Source organism: Hyla sarda, unplaced genomic scaffold (assembly GCF_029499605.1).
Source record: "Hyla sarda isolate aHylSar1 unplaced genomic scaffold, aHylSar1.hap1 scaffold_1421, whole genome shotgun sequence".
Lineage (NCBI taxonomy): Eukaryota > Metazoa > Chordata > Amphibia > Anura > Hylidae > Hyla > Hyla sarda.
In genome coordinates this window covers 22,501-38,874 of record NW_026608051.1, presented here as the reverse complement: position 1 = coordinate 38,874, position 16,374 = coordinate 22,501, and the positions used below count along the sequence as shown (strand labels likewise).

At 50.5% G+C, this 16,374-nt stretch overlaps 3 non-coding genes and 3 pseudogenes across 3 annotated transcripts; all 6 read left to right on the top strand.

The window, feature by feature from the left end:
* The first annotated feature begins 863 nt into the window (after window positions 1–863).
* LOC130307312 (U2 spliceosomal RNA) lies at window positions 864–1,054 on the top strand. Its single transcript, XR_008856502.1, has one exon. It is a non-coding gene; the product is annotated as a U2 spliceosomal RNA (small nuclear RNA).
* A 2,062-nt stretch (window positions 1,055–3,116) lies between these two features.
* On the top strand, window positions 3,117–3,287 carry LOC130307341 (U2 spliceosomal RNA; annotated as a pseudogene).
* Window positions 3,288–9,104: 5,817 nt separating this feature from the next.
* Window positions 9,105–9,278, top strand: LOC130307336 (U2 spliceosomal RNA; annotated as a pseudogene).
* Window positions 9,279–11,371: 2,093 nt separating this feature from the next.
* Window positions 11,372–11,562, top strand: LOC130307311 (U2 spliceosomal RNA). The gene has a single exon (XR_008856501.1). It is a non-coding gene; the product is annotated as a U2 spliceosomal RNA (small nuclear RNA).
* A 2,087-nt stretch (window positions 11,563–13,649) lies between these two features.
* LOC130307345 (U2 spliceosomal RNA) lies at window positions 13,650–13,809 on the top strand (annotated as a pseudogene).
* Window positions 13,810–14,502: 693 nt separating this feature from the next.
* On the top strand, window positions 14,503–14,686 carry LOC130307338 (U2 spliceosomal RNA). The gene has a single exon (XR_008856528.1). It is a non-coding gene; the product is annotated as a U2 spliceosomal RNA (small nuclear RNA).
* Window positions 14,687–16,374: the final 1,688 nt, after the last annotated feature.

Genomic DNA, 16,374 nt, shown 5'->3' with positions numbered 1-16,374 from the left:
CACACATAGATATAAACGTATTCTCCGTTGAGATATTGCAGCCGCTGCTGTGTCCAGGCCCAGGAGCCTTAGCACTGTGCTGTGATGTCACTCAATACCACTGACATCACTAGGTGTAAACAACATCTCTCCTTTGCTGTGTATGTGACTATGGAGCTGTTTGGTGATGTCGTCTATTACGGCCTTCATAGAAGCAACAGGAGATTGTTGCATCCATCTTGAACCCTCAGAACTACAGTGCTATGATGTCACTCACTTCCACAGGCCTTGCAGAGTGTAAACAACAACAACCCAGCTTTGTTGTGTATGTAACCAAAGGGATTTGTGATGTCACCTAGAACCTTCACAGCAGCGACAGCTTTATGAGGAGCATCAGCACTGCTCTGCCTGAGCAGAACCATCACCGCCATAGGTTGTCAAATAACCCGGATTTAACCCACACAGGTAAGTCCAATGGGGTGCAGGCATGTCCTCTATGCTTACAGCTTCCCGTGGGTGTTGGTTTGATACCGTTTGGGGACAGCCAAGGAGGCATCTGCAGGCAACAAAGGTAGGTGTGTGCTTGTGTGTGTGTTTCCTATGCAGATCCTAAGCCCAGTGTCACATGCAAGTAGGAGGAGTAAGAAGGGTTCCTGGCAAATCCGGGTTATGGATTGCATTTAAAAAGGCCCCGTGGGAGTGCAATGGGCCCCTGTCTTGCTGCTTAGCAATAATGGTATGGGTTTAGGTTCTGCTGTGTGTACTGGTGGTTGACTGCCCCCCAGCCCAGAGTGTGCATGGAAAATTGTCTGGCAGCCTCCCTGACAGCAAGCAGTGATAGTGCCCATGAAGGGGACCTTGTTGGGCCCGCCCCTTTCACGGTTATCGCTTCTCGGCCTTTTGGCTAAGATCAAGTGTAGTATCTGTTCTTATCAGTTTAATATCTGATACGTCCCCTATCTGGGGACCATATATTAAATGGATTTTTGAGAACGGGGGCCGATTTCGAAGCTTGCTTCCGTCGCCCTATGCATTGACCCGATATGGCAGTATCTTCGGGTACAGTGCACCACCCCCTTACAGGGTTAAAAAGAAAGATTCCTACTTTCATTGCTACCTGCTTGCTGCTGCTGCTGCAGCCAAAAAACAAAAGGTGGTGCTGCTTCTGCTGCTTCTGCTTCTGCTTGTGTCTGGCCCCTGTTGGAGCGTCCAGGCACAGGACTTCTGCTGCTGCTGACTAAATGGCCTCCTTAATTGGATCATTTGAGTAGCCAGCACACCTGTGCAGGTAGGGCATGACATGATAGGCAGCTGCCTTGATAGCGGGTGGGTGCTGAATGTTCCTAATTGACAAAATAAGATTAATGCTTATGAAGAAATATAAAATCTCATCCCTTCCCCAATATCGCGCCACACCCCTACCCCTTAATTCCCTGGTTGAACGTGATGGACATATGTCTTTTTTCGACCGTACTAACTATGTAACTATGTAACATAACATGGGGGGGGGGGGGGGGGGGGTCTCCTGGCTGTTCACACAGGTGTGTCATTGCTGTACATTGACCATGCATTGCTTCTGTGGTATTGCAAAGGCAAAGACAAATGCTTCCAGCCATCCATTGCACTAATGGATTGGTCATCAGCTGGCTGTCTATGTCCCGCATCAATATAGACCAAAGTACAGAGGGTTAGGCTATGCTATTGTGCACCTACCTGATGCATCAGAAGGTGCGAGGCCCTTGCTAAATTCTGTGCACAGACTTTGAGATCTATGCTTTAGACTGTATCTAAACCTGCTCCAACATGGACTGACATTCTGGCCTACTTTCAGCCGATGCGACTTGTCTGTCGCTGAACAGTCGCTTTTTATGTATTCAGCACCTATGTATAATGTTGTAAAAATGCTCTAGAAGCTAAAGTCGCAGAAATGTCACACATATTTGGCCTGCAACTTTCTGTGCGACAAATTCAGACAGGAAAAATCAGTATAAATCCTTAGAAAATTATCCCCCAGTGTCTCCATCTGCTGGCGGTATTGAATAAGCATTGCTGCACTGATGGGGTATGCATTAGACGAAAAAAAAGAAGAAAAAGAAGAATAATACGCCCAGAAAAGAGGCGAAAAGGAGAAAAACGTAAAAAAACGTGAAAAAAAAGTAAGAGGAAGAGAAGGGAAAAAAAGGTGGAAATGGGTTTAAAAGTGATTTCGGCGGAGAAATATATATATATATATATATATATATATATATATATATATATATATATGCGCACACACACACATAGATATAAACGTATTCTCCGTTGAGATATTGCAGCCGCTGCTGTGTCCAGGCCCAGGAGCCTTAGCACTGTGCTGTGATGTCACTCAATACCACTGACATCACTAGGTGTAAACAACATCTCTCCTTTGCTGTGTATGTGACTATGGAGCTGTTTGGTGATGTCGTCTATTACGGCCTTCATAGAAGCAACAGGAGATTGTTGCATCCATCTTGAACCCTCAGAACTACAGTGCTATGATGTCACTCACTTCCACAGGCCTTGCAGAGTGTAAACAACAACAACCCAGCTTTGTTGTGTATGTAACCAAAGGGATTTGTGATGTCACCTAGAACCTTCACAGCAGCGACAGCTTTATGAGGAGCATCAGCACTGCTCTGCCTGAGCAGAACCATCACCGCCATAGGTTGTCAAATAACCCGGATTTAACCCACACAGGTAAGTCCAATGGGGTGCAGGCATGTCCTCTATGCTTACAGCTTCCCGTGGGTGTTGGTTTGATACCGTTTGGGGACAGCCAAGGAGGCATCTGCAGGCAACAAAGGTAGGTGTGTGCTTGTGTGTGTGTTTCCTATGCAGATCCTAAGCCCAGTGTCACATGCAAGTAGGAGGAGTAAGAAGGGTTCCTGGCAAATCCGGGTTATGGATTGCATTTAAAAAGGCCCCGTGGGAGTGCAATGGGCCCTTGTCTTGCTGCTTAGCAATAATGGTATGGGTTTAGGTTCTGCTGTGTGTACTGGTGGTTGACTGCCCCCCAGCCCAGAGTGTGCATGGAAAATTGTCTGGCAGCCTCCCTGACAGCAAGCAGTGATAGTGCCCATGAAGGGGACCTTGTTGGGCCCGCCCCTTTCACGGTTATCGCTTCTCGGCCTTTTGGCTAAGATCAAGTGTAGTATCTGTTCTTATCAGTTTATACTTACCTGGCAGGGGAGATACCATGATCGCTACGGTCTGAAGAACTCCAAGCATTGTGGTAGAGATTTTGCGTAGTACGATTGCAGTACTTTTCGTTCTTATTAGAACCGCATTTCTCTAGAGCATACCACCTGAAGATCGTCTCCTGCCTGCCTCGGAACATCTGAAGAAGGAGAAGATCTTGAAGACTGCAGCTCCGGAAGAAGCCGACGAAGAACCTGGAAGAAGGGAATCAGCGGTGAATTCCGGAACAGCGGCGAAGAGGAAGGCGGCGCAGAATCTTTTCGAAGAAACTCGCTGCCTCTGGAGAAGGATTTGCATAGCTCCTCCCACCGGGACCGGATCTGCATAGCTCCTCCCACCCGGGAAAGAAGACTTTGCGAAGCCTCTCTCCACAAGCAAGCAAGGAAGCGGAAAAGAGCCTGCTGGAAGAAGCCATGGCCTCAACCAGCAAGTCCACCCAGGAGGCTGCAGGGCAAGGCCTGGAGGTCCAGCCCCAACCACAGCAAGCTTCAACCTCCACCACGGCAAGGCAGAAGGGCGGCAGAATTCCTAACCTGGAAGCTCCAACCCTGGAGCCCTGGATGAGGCAGACTGTTGCCTTGAAGCTCAAGCCCGTGGACGGAAGGGTGCCGGACATGTCCCACGACGTGTTCTGCAAGAAGATGCTGGCGGATCAAGGCTTCCCCACGGCTGACACCCTGGGAATAGCAACCTTCTTTTCGGGAATCTTCTACATCACCTTTGCCACCATTGGGACCTGTAGAAGATACTGGGAGGTGGTGAAAGCGGCGAGTCCCGAATCCCCTTTCTCTCGCTTTGTGGGCAACTGCCTTATTCAAAGAGAGGAGAGGCGGGTGACGGTCTCAATGCGGAACCCACACACCCCAGGCACGGACATCTCGACCTTCCTGAAGCGCTTCTGCACCGTGGTGAGGGAGCCCACCCGCATCCTGAACTCACTCGGATACTGGACCTGCAAGTGGTCTGTGGTCGTCAGACTCAACAAGAACCCTGCTTCTCCAGACGGACTACAGCACCTGCCAACGACATTTTCCTTGGGCAACTCCACAGGACTTATCTTCTACCCGGACATGCCGCAGACCTGCAGGAGATGTGGCAAGATGGGCCACGAGGGCAAGGACTGTACGGAGGATGCCTGCAGGTATTGCCGTGTGACAGGTCACACGACCAAGGACTGCCCCAAGAGCAAGACCTGCAACCTCTGCGGACTGGCAGCCCACAGCTACAAGGACTGCCCCCAGAGGGAGAGAACATGGGCATCTGTGGCAGCGAGAGCACCGAAGCCAGCCCCAGCTCCGGAGCCAACACCACGGATGGCCAAGCCGACCAAGGAGGGTAAGAAGGCGAAAGCCACCACCCCTGCCCCGTCCCGCCCCTCCCCTGCCCCTCCCGCCCCATCCCCTGCCCCTCCCGCCCCATCTCCTGCCCCATCCCGTCCCACCCCTGCCCCATCCCGCCCCACCCCTGCCCCATCCCGTCCCACCCCTGCCCCATCTGCCCCATCCCGTCCCACCCCTGCCCCTCCTGCCCCATCCCGTCCCACCCCCGCCCCTCCTGCCCCATCCCGCCCCACCCCTGCCCCCCGTACCCCACCCCGGCCCACCCCTGCCCCCCGTACCCCACCCCGGCCCACCCCTGCCCCGTCCTCCCCTGCCCGGCCCACCCCTGCCCCGTCCTCCCCTGCCCGGCCCACCCCTGCCCCGTCCTCCCCTGCCCGGGCACTCTCTCCTGCCCCCCGCCCCACCCAGCCTCCTTTCTCTCCTGGCCCAGCAGCACCTAACCCCCCTCCAGCTGCTGGTGCCCGCCCTTCGGAGGACTTTCCTGTGCTTCCTCCCCCAGGTACCATACAGAGGAAGAGGAAAGGAAGGGACAACGTATCAGAAGAGTCCCACAAAAGAAAGATAATCGAGACCTGCGAGACCCCTCAAGCTTCAGATGAGGAGGAGGAGATGGAGCAGGTCTGCGAGAGCCTTGAGGCTTCAGAAGGAGAGGAGGTGATGGAGCAGGCCCAAGTGGAGCAGGTCCAAGCAGAGCCAGTCCAAGCTCAATCTATGGAGGAGCTGCTGCAGGACCCAGAGGTTAAGAAAATCCTGGACACTCCGTCCAACACGGTCTACGACGAGTTCTTGGAAGGGCGCTACGAGAAGCCACAGGAGCCGACAGGCGCCAGAGAAGAGGACCCGTCCGACCAGACTGGTAACTAGTATCAGAACTAACCTCTCTTTTTATTCCCATGGCTGATCTCAACATCTTCTGCATTAATGTGAGGAGTATTAGAGCTTGGTTTAGATTTCAGACTGTTCTTACGTTCTTAGATTCCCAGAGGTGTGATGTTTACATGTTGCAGGAATGTGCTTTGTCTGCTTCTAGGTCTTACAACCATCTGGCCAGGCAGTGGCCTCACGGCCCTTCCTACTGGTCTGGTGGGGGCGACAATAGGTCTGCGGGGGTGGCCATCCTGATCAGGGGAGGTAACTTTGCACTTGATTCCGTCCGGGAGCTCGTCTGTGGCAGACTTCTTGTCGCAGACGGTTCCTGGGCGGGTGAGCCCGTGCGGCTCATCAACGTGTATGCCTCCCCTGAGAGGGATGTCCGACTGGAGGTTCTCCAGGCCCTGCGGGCTGAACTCGCCACCACTAGAGCAGTAGTGTTGGGTGGTGACTTCAACTGCCCCATTGAGGTGGACGGGCGCAGTTCTGGCACATCCGCCAACCTGGACGTGACGTCTAAACTGCTGATTGAGATGGTGACGGAGGCATCCTTGCAGGACGTTGTCGGGTCCATCGGGAACGGCTCCGTAAACTATACGTGGAGCCGCCCCGATGGCTCGCTCCGTTCTCGGATAGACTTCATCTTCACTTCGAGAGCAGTCAGAAAGGTGTCGTACTCTATGGTCCCCTGCTTCTTCTCTGACCACAGGGCCATTCGATTCCGGGGGACTCTGGGCCATGGATTCCCACCTGGCCCGGGCTCCTGGAAGTTGAATTGTGCCCTGTTGGAGCAGAGGGAGGTCATGGAGGAACTTAGGGATGCTTACCTTGTATGGCGAAATGACAAATGTCTGTTCAAGTGCATCAGCGATTGGTGGGAATATGTTAAAGTCGAATTCCGTTGTTTCTTTCAGGCAAAAGGCAGACAACAGGCGTGTGCGAAGAAGTGGGACTTGAGGAAACTGCAGCGCGAGCTGCGGTCCCTGCAGGACCTGCTCCAGTGTGGCTGGGACGTCAGGGAGGAGCTGGAGGAGACCAAAAAGAGCTTGAAAAGGCACTTTGAGGAGGAATCCAGGCGAATCGTCTTTCGTTCCAAGGTGGAGAACCTGGAGAAGGGTGAGAAATGTAACTCTTTCTTTTTCAGGAAGCTCCATGCCGGCCACACGCCCCTGACTGAGCTACGAGATGAGACCGGACACATGAGGAGCGGCAAGGAGGAAGTGATGGGGGTCGTCCACGACTTCTACAGCAACCTCTACGCCCCCAAGTCATCCGACCCCGAAGCCGCCGAGAGGTTCCTGTCAGGTGTCACTAACGTTGTTGATCCCGCAGGTGCGGCGGCTATGGACGATCCCTTGACGGTGGGGGAGCTGCTCTCTGCCGCTAAATCCTTTAAGCCCGGCAGGACCCCGGGCAGTGACGGTCTCCCGGCCGAGCTCTACGTAGCGCTGGGTGACCTGATCTGTCCGGACCTGTTGGAGGTGTACGAGGAGATGGTGGTGGGGGGCAGAATGCCTCCGTCGTTGAGGGAAGGGATGATCACGATCTTGTATAAGCGGAAGGGGGAGAGATGTGACCTGAAAAACTGGCGTCCCATCTCTCTCCTGAACGTGGACTACAAGATCCTCGCCAAGGTGCTGGCCAACAGGCTGAAACCTGTCATGGGGCAGATCGTCCATCCGGACCAGACCTGCAGCATTCCTGGCCGCAGGATTGCCGACAGCCTTGCCCTTGTGAGAGACACGGTCCATTACATCCAGGACCGCGGGGGCCGCGCCGCCCTGGTCAGCTTAGATCAGGAGAAGGCGTTCGACCGTGTCTCCCACGCATTCATGGACAGGGTTTTGCGCAGGCTGGGTCTGGGGAAGATGTTTTGCTCTTTTGTTAACGTTATGTATTTTGACATTTACAGCACGGTGTTGGTGAACGGCTGGAAGACTGACCCCTTTCCTATTCTTTCAGGGGTTAGACAAGGCTGCCCTCTTTCACCTCTCCTTTTTGTTTGTGTTATAGAGCTCTTCGCTGAGACTATCCGGCAGAATGGAGAGATCAGAGGGATCACCGCACCAGGACCAGATCGCCACGAGGTCAAGTGCTCGCTCTACATGGACGACGTGACCGTCTTCTGCGCTGACCAGCGTTCGGTGACTGCACTCGTCCAGACCTGCGAGGACTTCGGCAGAGCTTCGGGGGCAAAAGTCAACTGCGGGAAGTCGGAGGCCATGCTCTTCGGGGAGTGGCACCTGGCTTCCTCCGCCCCCTTCCCCTTTGCCGTTAAGCCGGACTTCATTCAAATTCTTGGAGTCTGGTTCGGGAAGGAAGGAGCGGCCCTTAAGTCTTGGCAAGACCGACTAGGAAGGATAAACTCGAAGATCGGACTGTGGAGCTCCAGAAAGCTCACGATGGAAGGCAAGGCACTTGTCCTGCGGAGTGAAGTTTTGCCTGTGCTCCAATATACCGCACAGGCCTGGCCTCCCCATACCACCGTTTGCAAGGCCATCACCCGGACAGTATTTGGCTTCGTCTGGGGCAAAATGGACAGAGTCAAGAGGACCGTGATGTACAAGGAACCCCGCAAGGGTGGGAAGGGAATACCCGACATCCCCGCTCTGCTGAGGGCCTCCTTTGCATGTGTCACGGTGCAGCGGACTCTTGTAGAAAAGACTGGCTCAGCGGGCAGGTCCATGTCTCGCTTGCTTCTCATGCCCCTCTGGAGACAGCTGGGCTGGGACAAGTGGGACAGCTCCATCCCTTACAACTGGAACACTCCCTGGTTCTATGGGGATGTTGTCCGGTTTGTGAGGGAGCACCAGCTGGAAGGACTGAAACCAGACCTATGGAAGCCAAAGACAATCCACAAGCTCATCCGAGCTAAGGACTCGACCGAGCTGGTTCCGGGACTCCCCGCAGCCACTGCAGAGACAGTTTGGAACAATATGGCCTCAAAGCGGCTTACCAATGGACACAAGGACTTGTCGTGGATGGCCGTCATGGGAGGTCTCTCTCTCAGGTCATTCATGCATGCCCGCAACCTGTGCAAGACCCGGTACTGCCCCCGTTGCCCCTACGTGGAGGAAACATCTTTCCACGTGTTTTGGCAGTGCCCCTTTGCACAGGGTCTGTTGGACGCCCTAGAACAGGAACTCAGAGACTCAGTGCCCAGGAGCTGCCTATCGTACCATTCGGTGCTTTACGGCCTGTTCCCTGGGACCCACGACGTGGAGGCCATCCAGGAGGCCTGGCGCCTTATGAACTGTTTTAAGGACGCAGTGTGGCTTGCCAGGAACCGCCTCGTGATCAACAGGGAAAACATGTCCGTCCGGGACTGCCGCAGGTTCATCAAGAACCTGCTTAGAGACTATTCCATCTTGGACAGCTCGGCCGTTGATGAGGAAGAAGAGGAGTGAAGACCCCTCTCCTTCTCCCATGTCTCCCTGAAGATACAGCCCAACAGTTTGGCCCTGTGATCCGCCCCCTCCCTACCCCCACATAGTCGCCCACACCCCTACCCCGATCACAGATTGTATTATTTGGTTTTTGTTTGATCTCTTGTGCCTTTCTATTGCAGGATTGAGCTGAATGTTAGAGTAGCATGGTGTGCGATGTATAGCTTAGGGAACCTTTGCTGTGTATTGTACTATCATGCTTTGTGTGACTGTAATTTATTGTACGACTTGTAATGACTGAACGGAAAATAAAGCTCTTTCAATCAAAAAATCTGTTCTTATCAGTTTAATATCTGATACGTCCCCTATCTGGGGACCATATATTAAATGGATTTTTGAGAACGGGGGCCGATTTCGAAGCTTGCTTCCGTCGCCCTATGCATTGACCCGATATGGCAGTATCTTCGGGTACAGTGCACCACCCCCTTACAGGGTTAAAAAGAAAGATTCCTACTTTCATTGCTACCTGCTTGCTGGCTAGCCAGCTAGCCAGCCCTGTGGGCCTTGCTGCTGCTGCAGCCAAAAAACAAAAGGTGGTGCTGCTGCTGCTTCTGCTGCTTCTGCTTCTGCTTGTGTCTGGCCCCTGTTGGAGCGTCCAGGCACAGGACTTCTGCTGCTGCTGACTAAATGGCCTCCTTAATTGGATCATTTGAGTAGCCAGCACACCTGTGCAGGTAGGGCATGACATGATAGGCAGCTGCCTTGATAGCGGGTGGGTGCTGAATGTTCCTAATTGACAAAATAAGATTAATGCTTATGAAGAAATATAAAATCTCATCCCTTCCCCAATATCGCGCCACACCCCTACCCCTTAATTCCCTGGTTGAACGTGATGGACATATGTCTTTTTTCGACCGTACTAACTATGTAACTATGTAACATAACATGGGGGGGGGGGGGGGGGGTCTCCTGGCTGTTCACACAGGTGTGTCATTGCTGTACATTGACCATGCATTGCTTCTGTGGTATTGCAAAGGCAAAGACAAATGCTTCCAGCCATCCATTGCACTAATGGATTGGTCATCAGCTGGCTGTCTATGTCCCGCATCAATATAGACCAAAGTACAGAGGGTTAGGCTATGCTATTGTGCACCTACCTGATGCATCAGAAGGTGCGAGGCCCTTGCTAAATTCTGTGCACAGACTTTGAGATCTATGCTTTAGACTGTATCTAAACCTGCTCCAACATGGACTGACATTCTGGCCTACTTTCAGCCGATGCGACTTGTCTGTCGCTGAACAGTCGCTTTTTATGTATTCAGCACCTATGTATAATGTTGTAAAAATGCTCTAGAAGCTAAAGTCGCAGAAATGTCACACATATTTGGCCTGCAACTTTCTGTGCGACAAATTCAGACAGGAAAAATCAGTATAAATCCTTAGAAAATTATCCCCCAGTGTCTCCATCTGCTGGCGGTATTGAATAAGCATTGCTGCACTGATGGGGTATGCATTAGACGAAAAAAAAGAAGAAAAAGAAGAATAATACGCCCAGAAAAGAGGCGAAAAGGAGAAAAACGTAAAAAAACGTGAAAAAAAAGTAAGAGGAAGAGAAGGGAAAAAAAGGTGGAAATGGGTTTAAAAGTGATTTCGGCGGAGAAATATATATATATATATATATATATATATATATATATATATATATGCGCACACACACACATAGATATAAACGTATTCTCCGTTGAGATATTGCAGCCGCTGCTGTGTCCAGGCCCAGGAGCCTTAGCACTGTGCTGTGATGTCACTCAATACCACTGACATCACTAGGTGTAAACAACATCTCTCCTTTGCTGTGTATGTGACTATGGAGCTGTTTGGTGATGTCGTCTATTACGGCCTTCATAGAAGCAACAGGAGATTGTTGCATCCATCTTGAACCCTCAGAACTACAGTGCTATGATGTCACTCACTTCCACAGGCCTTGCAGAGTGTAAACAACAACAACCCAGCTTTGTTGTGTATGTAACCAAAGGGATTTGTGATGTCACCTAGAACCTTCACAGCAGCGACAGCTTTATGAGGAGCATCAGCACTGCTCTGCCTGAGCAGAACCATCACCGCCATAGGTTGTCAAATAACCCGGATTTAACCCACACAGGTAAGTCCAATGGGATGCAGGCATGTCCTCTATGCTTACAGCTTCCCGTGGGTGTTGGTTTGATACCGTTTGGGGACAGCCAAGGAGGCATCTGCAGGCAACAAAGGTAGGTGTGTGCTTGTGTGTGTGTTTCCTATGCAGATCCTAAGCCCAGTGTCACATGCAAGTAGGAGGAGTAAGAAGGGTTCCTGGCAAATCCGGGTTATGGATTGCATTTAAAAAGGCCCCGTGGGAGTGCAATGGGCCCCTGTCTTGCTGCTTAGCAATAATGGTATGGGTTTAGGTTCTGCTGTGTGTACTGGTGGTTGACTGCCCCCCAGCCCAGAGTGTGCATGGAAAATTGTCTGGCAGCCTCCCTGACAGCAAGCAGTGATAGTGCCCATGAAGGGGACCTTGTTGGGCCCGCCCCTTTCACGGTTATCGCTTCTCGGCCTTTTGGCTAAGATCAAGTGTAGTATCTGTTCTTATCAGTTTAATATCTGATACGTCCCCTATCTGGGGACCATATATTAAATGGATTTTTGAGAACGGGGGCCGATTTCGAAGCTTGCTTCCGTCGCCCTATGCATTGACCCGATATGGCAGTATCTTCGGGTACAGTGCACCACCCCCTTACAGGGTTAAAAAGAAAGATTCCTACTTTCATTGCTACCTGCTTGCTGGCTAGCCAGCTAGCCAGCCCTGTGGGCCTTGCTGCTGCTGCAGCCAAAAAACAAAAGGTGGTGCTGCTGCTGCTTCTGCTGCTTCTGCTTCTGCTTGTGTCTGGCCCCTGTTGGAGCGTCCAGGCACAGGACTTCTGCTGCTGCTGACTAAATGGCCTCCTTAATTGGATCATTTGAGTAGCCAGCACACCTGTGCAGGTAGGGCATGACATGATAGGCAGCTGCCTTGATAGCGGGTGGGTGCTGAATGTTCCTAATTGACAAAATAAGATTAATGCTTATGAAGAAATATAAAATCTCATCCCTTCCCCAATATCGCGCCACACCCCTACCCCTTAATTCCCTGGTTGAACGTGATGGACATATGTCTTTTTTCGACCGTACTAACTATGTAACTATGTAACATAACATGGGGGGGGGTCTCCTGGCTGTTCTACACAGGTGTGTCATTGCTGTACATTGACCATGCATTGCTTCTGTGGTATTGCAAAGGCAAAGACAAATGCTTCCAGCCATCCATTGCACTAATGGATTGGTCATCAGCTGGCTGTCTATGTCCCGCATCAATATAGACCAAAGTACAGAGGGTTAGGCTATGCTATTGTGCACCTACCTGATGCATCAGAAGGTGCGAGGCCCTTGCTAAATTCTGTGCACAGACTTTGAGATCTATGCTTTAGACTGTATCTAAACCTGCTCCAACATGGACTGACATTCTGGCCTACTTTCAGCCGATGCGACTTGTCTGTCGCTGAACAGTCGCTTTTTATGTATTCAGCACCTATGTATAATGTTGTAAAAATGCTCTAGAAGCTAAAGTCGCAGAAATGTCACACATATTTGGCCTGCAACTTTCTGTGCGACAAATTCAGACAGGAAAAATCAGTATAAATCCTTAGAAAATTATCCCCCAGTGTCTCCATCTGCTGGCGGTATTGAATAAGCATTGCTGCACTGATGGGGTATGCATTAGACGAAAAAAAAGAAGAAAAAGAAGAATAATACGCCCAGAAAAGAGGCGAAAAGGAGAAAAACGTAAAAAAACGTGAAAAAAAAGTAAGAGGAAGAGAACGGAAAAAAAGGTGGAAATGGGTTTAAAAGTGATTTCGGCGGAGAAATATATATATATATATATATATATATATATATATATATATATATATGCGCACACACACACATAGATATAAACGTATTCTCCGTTGAGATATTGCAGCCGCTGCTGTGTCCAGGCCCAGGAGCCTTAGCACTGTGCTGTGATGTCACTCAATACCACTGACATCACTAGGTGTAAACAACATCTCTCCTTTGCTGTGTATGTGACTATGGAGCTGTTTGGTGATGTCGTCTATTACGGCCTTCATAGAAGCAACAGGAGATTGTTGCATCCATCTTGAACCCTCAGAACTACAGTGCTATGATGTCACTCACTTCCACAGGCCTTGCAGAGTGTAAACAACAACAACCCAGCTTTGTTGTGTATGTAACCAAAGGGATTTGTGATGTCACCTAGAACCTTCACAGCAGCGACAGCTTTATGAGGAGCATCAGCACTGCTCTGCCTGAGCAGAACCATCACCGCCATAGGTTGTCAAATAACCCGGATTTAACCCACACAGGTAAGTCCAATGGGGTGCAGGCATGTCCTCTATGCTTACAGCTTCCCGTGGGTGTTGGTTTGATACCGTTTGGGGACAGCCAAGGAGGCATCTGCAGGCAACAAAGGTAGGTGTGTGCTTGTGTGTGTGTTTCCTATGCAGATCCTAAGCCCAGTGTCACATGCAAGTAGGAGGAGTAAGAAGGGTTCCTGGCAAATCCGGGTTATGGATTGCATTTAAAAAGGCCCCGTGGGAGTGCAATGGGCCCCTGTCTTGCTGCTTAGCAATAATGGTATGGGTTTAGGTTCTGCTGTGTGTACTGGTGGTTGACTGCCCCCCAGCCCAGAGTGTGCATGGAAAATTGTCTGGCAGCCTCCCTGACAGCAAGCAGTGATAGTGCCCATGAAGGGGACCTTGTTGGGCCCGCCCCTTTCACGGTTATCGCTTCTCGGCCTTTTGGCTAAGATCAAGTGTAGTATCTGTTCTTATCAGTTTTCATGCTGGTGGGGATGGGTGCTGCATGGAGGATGCAGGTGTACCAGGGCTTTCCGGGGTTGGTTCTGAGGAATCAGCTCGACGGCTGCCCCGATGTGACCTGTTCCCTCCGGGTCTCGCCATGAGGCTGAGAGGGTCTAGAGCCGAGGTACTTTTGTGCCTCGGGGAGTGGTGACCCCGAGGTGCCGAAACTCACTGGGAGAATAGGCTCACTGAGTTGAAGCACGGGCACCATAATCTCTTCACCTTGTGGCACTCACCTCTTGATTCCCGGCCTTCTGGCTAGGATCAGAGAAATTTTTATAGATCCGGCCGGATGTCCGGGCAGTATATCTGCACACATTCACTTATTTATTTCTTTTTTGTCTCACTGTGTCACTTTTTGCGTGTTGTGTGTTCACAGGATTGGTCAGGATGCGGTAGCCCTTCTGGGTGTCCCTCCTGGCGGTCTAGGGGAGGTGTGTGTGGCCATTAGGTTCCGCACCTCCCTGCAAACACCCCGGGTACTCCTGCTTTGGCAGGGTACCTACCGTAATCGGCTCTGCGGGCAGATACCTTGGCTAACGCCAAGGGGGATGCCGGGAGCATTTGTGGTCCCCTAGTAGCTTCGGCGAAAAGGGACATCGAACCTGGAACCTCGCAGGTACCTTTTGGTCCGGAGGTGAAGGGTAAGGTTTGTTGGGGGGCCTCTCTCCTATCGGAGAAGGGCTTGCGATAGACCGCATCCTTTGTGCACTTTTTTTTAGTGTAACACGTTTGCACTTTTTCTTGCACTTTGGGTGAATCGAAAGCACGTTCCTCGGCTTTAAAAAAAAAAAAAAAAAAAAAATCTGTTCTTATCAGTTTAATATCTGATACGTCCCCTATCTGGGGACCATATATTAAATGGATTTTTGAGAACGGGGGCCGATTTCGAAGCTTGCTTCCGTCGCCCTATGCATTGACCCGATATGGCAGTATCTTCGGGTACAGTGCACCACCCCCTTACAGGGTTAAAAAGAAAGATTCCTACTTTCATTGCTACCTGCTTGCTGGCTAGCCAGCTAGCCAGCCCTGTGGGCCTTGCTGCTGCTGCAGCCAAAAAACAAAAGGTGGTGCTGCTGCTGCTTCTGCTGCTTCTGCTTCTGCTTGTGTCTGGCCCCTGTTGGAGCGTCCAGGCACAGGACTTCTGCTGCTGCTGACTAAATGGCCTCCTTAATTGGATCATTTGAGTAGCCAGCACACCTGTGCAGGTAGGGCATGACATGATAGGCAGCTGCCTTGATAGCGGGTGGGTGCTGAATGTTCCTAATTGACAAAATAAGATTAATGCTTATGAAGAAATATAAAATCTCATCCCTTCCCCAATATCGCGCCACACCCCTACCCCTTAATTCCCTGGTTGAACGTGATGGACATATGTCTTTTTTCGACCGTACTAACTATGTAACTATGTAACATAACATGGGGGGGGGGGGGGGGGGGGGTCTCCTGGCTGTTCACACAGGTGTGTCATTGCTGTACATTGACCATGCATTGCTTCTGTGGTATTGCAAAGGCAAAGACAAATGCTTCCAGCCATCCATTGCACTAATGGATTGGTCATCAGCTGGCTGTCTATGTCCCGCATCAATATAGACCAAAGTACAGAGGGTTAGGCTATGCTATTGTGCACCTACCTGATGCATCAGAAGGTGCGAGGCCCTTGCTAAATTCTGTGCACAGACTTTGAGATCTATGCTTTAGACTGTATCTAAACCTGCTCCAACATGGACTGACATTCTGGCCTACTTTCAGCCGATGCGACTTGTCTGTCGCTGAACAGTCGCTTTTTATGTATTCAGCACCTATGTATAATGTTGTAAAAATGCTCTAGAAGCTAAAGTCGCAGAAATGTCACACATATTTGGCCTGCAACTTTCTGTGCGACAAATTCAGACAGGAAAAATCAGTATAAATCCTTAGAAAATTATCCCCCAGTGTCTCCATCTGCTGGCGGTATTGAATAAGCATTGCTGCACTGATGGGGTATGCATTAGACGAAAAAAAAGAAGAAAAAGAAGAATAATACGCCCAGAAAAGAGGCGAAAAGGAGAAAAACGTAAAAAAACGTGAAAAAAAAGTAAGAGGAAGAGAAGGGAAAAAAAGGTGGAAATGGGTTTAAAAGTGATTTCGGCGGAGAAATATATATATATATATATATATATATATATATATATATATATATATGCGCACACACACACATAGATATAAACGTATTCTCCGTTGAGATATTGCAGCCGCTGCTGTGTCCAGGCCCAGGAGCCTTAGCACTGTGCTGTGATGTCACTCAATACCACTGACATCACTAGGTGTAAACAACATCTCTCCTTTGCTGTGTATGTGACTATGGAGCTGTTTGGTGATGTCGTCTATTACGGCCTTCATAGAAGCAACAGGAGATTGTTGCATCCATCTTGAACCCTCAGAACTACAGTGCTATGATGTCACTCACTTCCACAGGCCTTGCAGAGTGTAAACAACAACAACCCAGCTTTGTTGTGTATGTAACCAAAGGGATTTGTGATGTCACCTAGAACCTTCACAGCAGCGACAGCTTTATGAGGAGCATCAGCACTGCTCTGCCTGAGCAGAACCATCACCGCCATAGGTTGTCAAATAACCCGGATTTAACCCACACAGGTAAGTCCA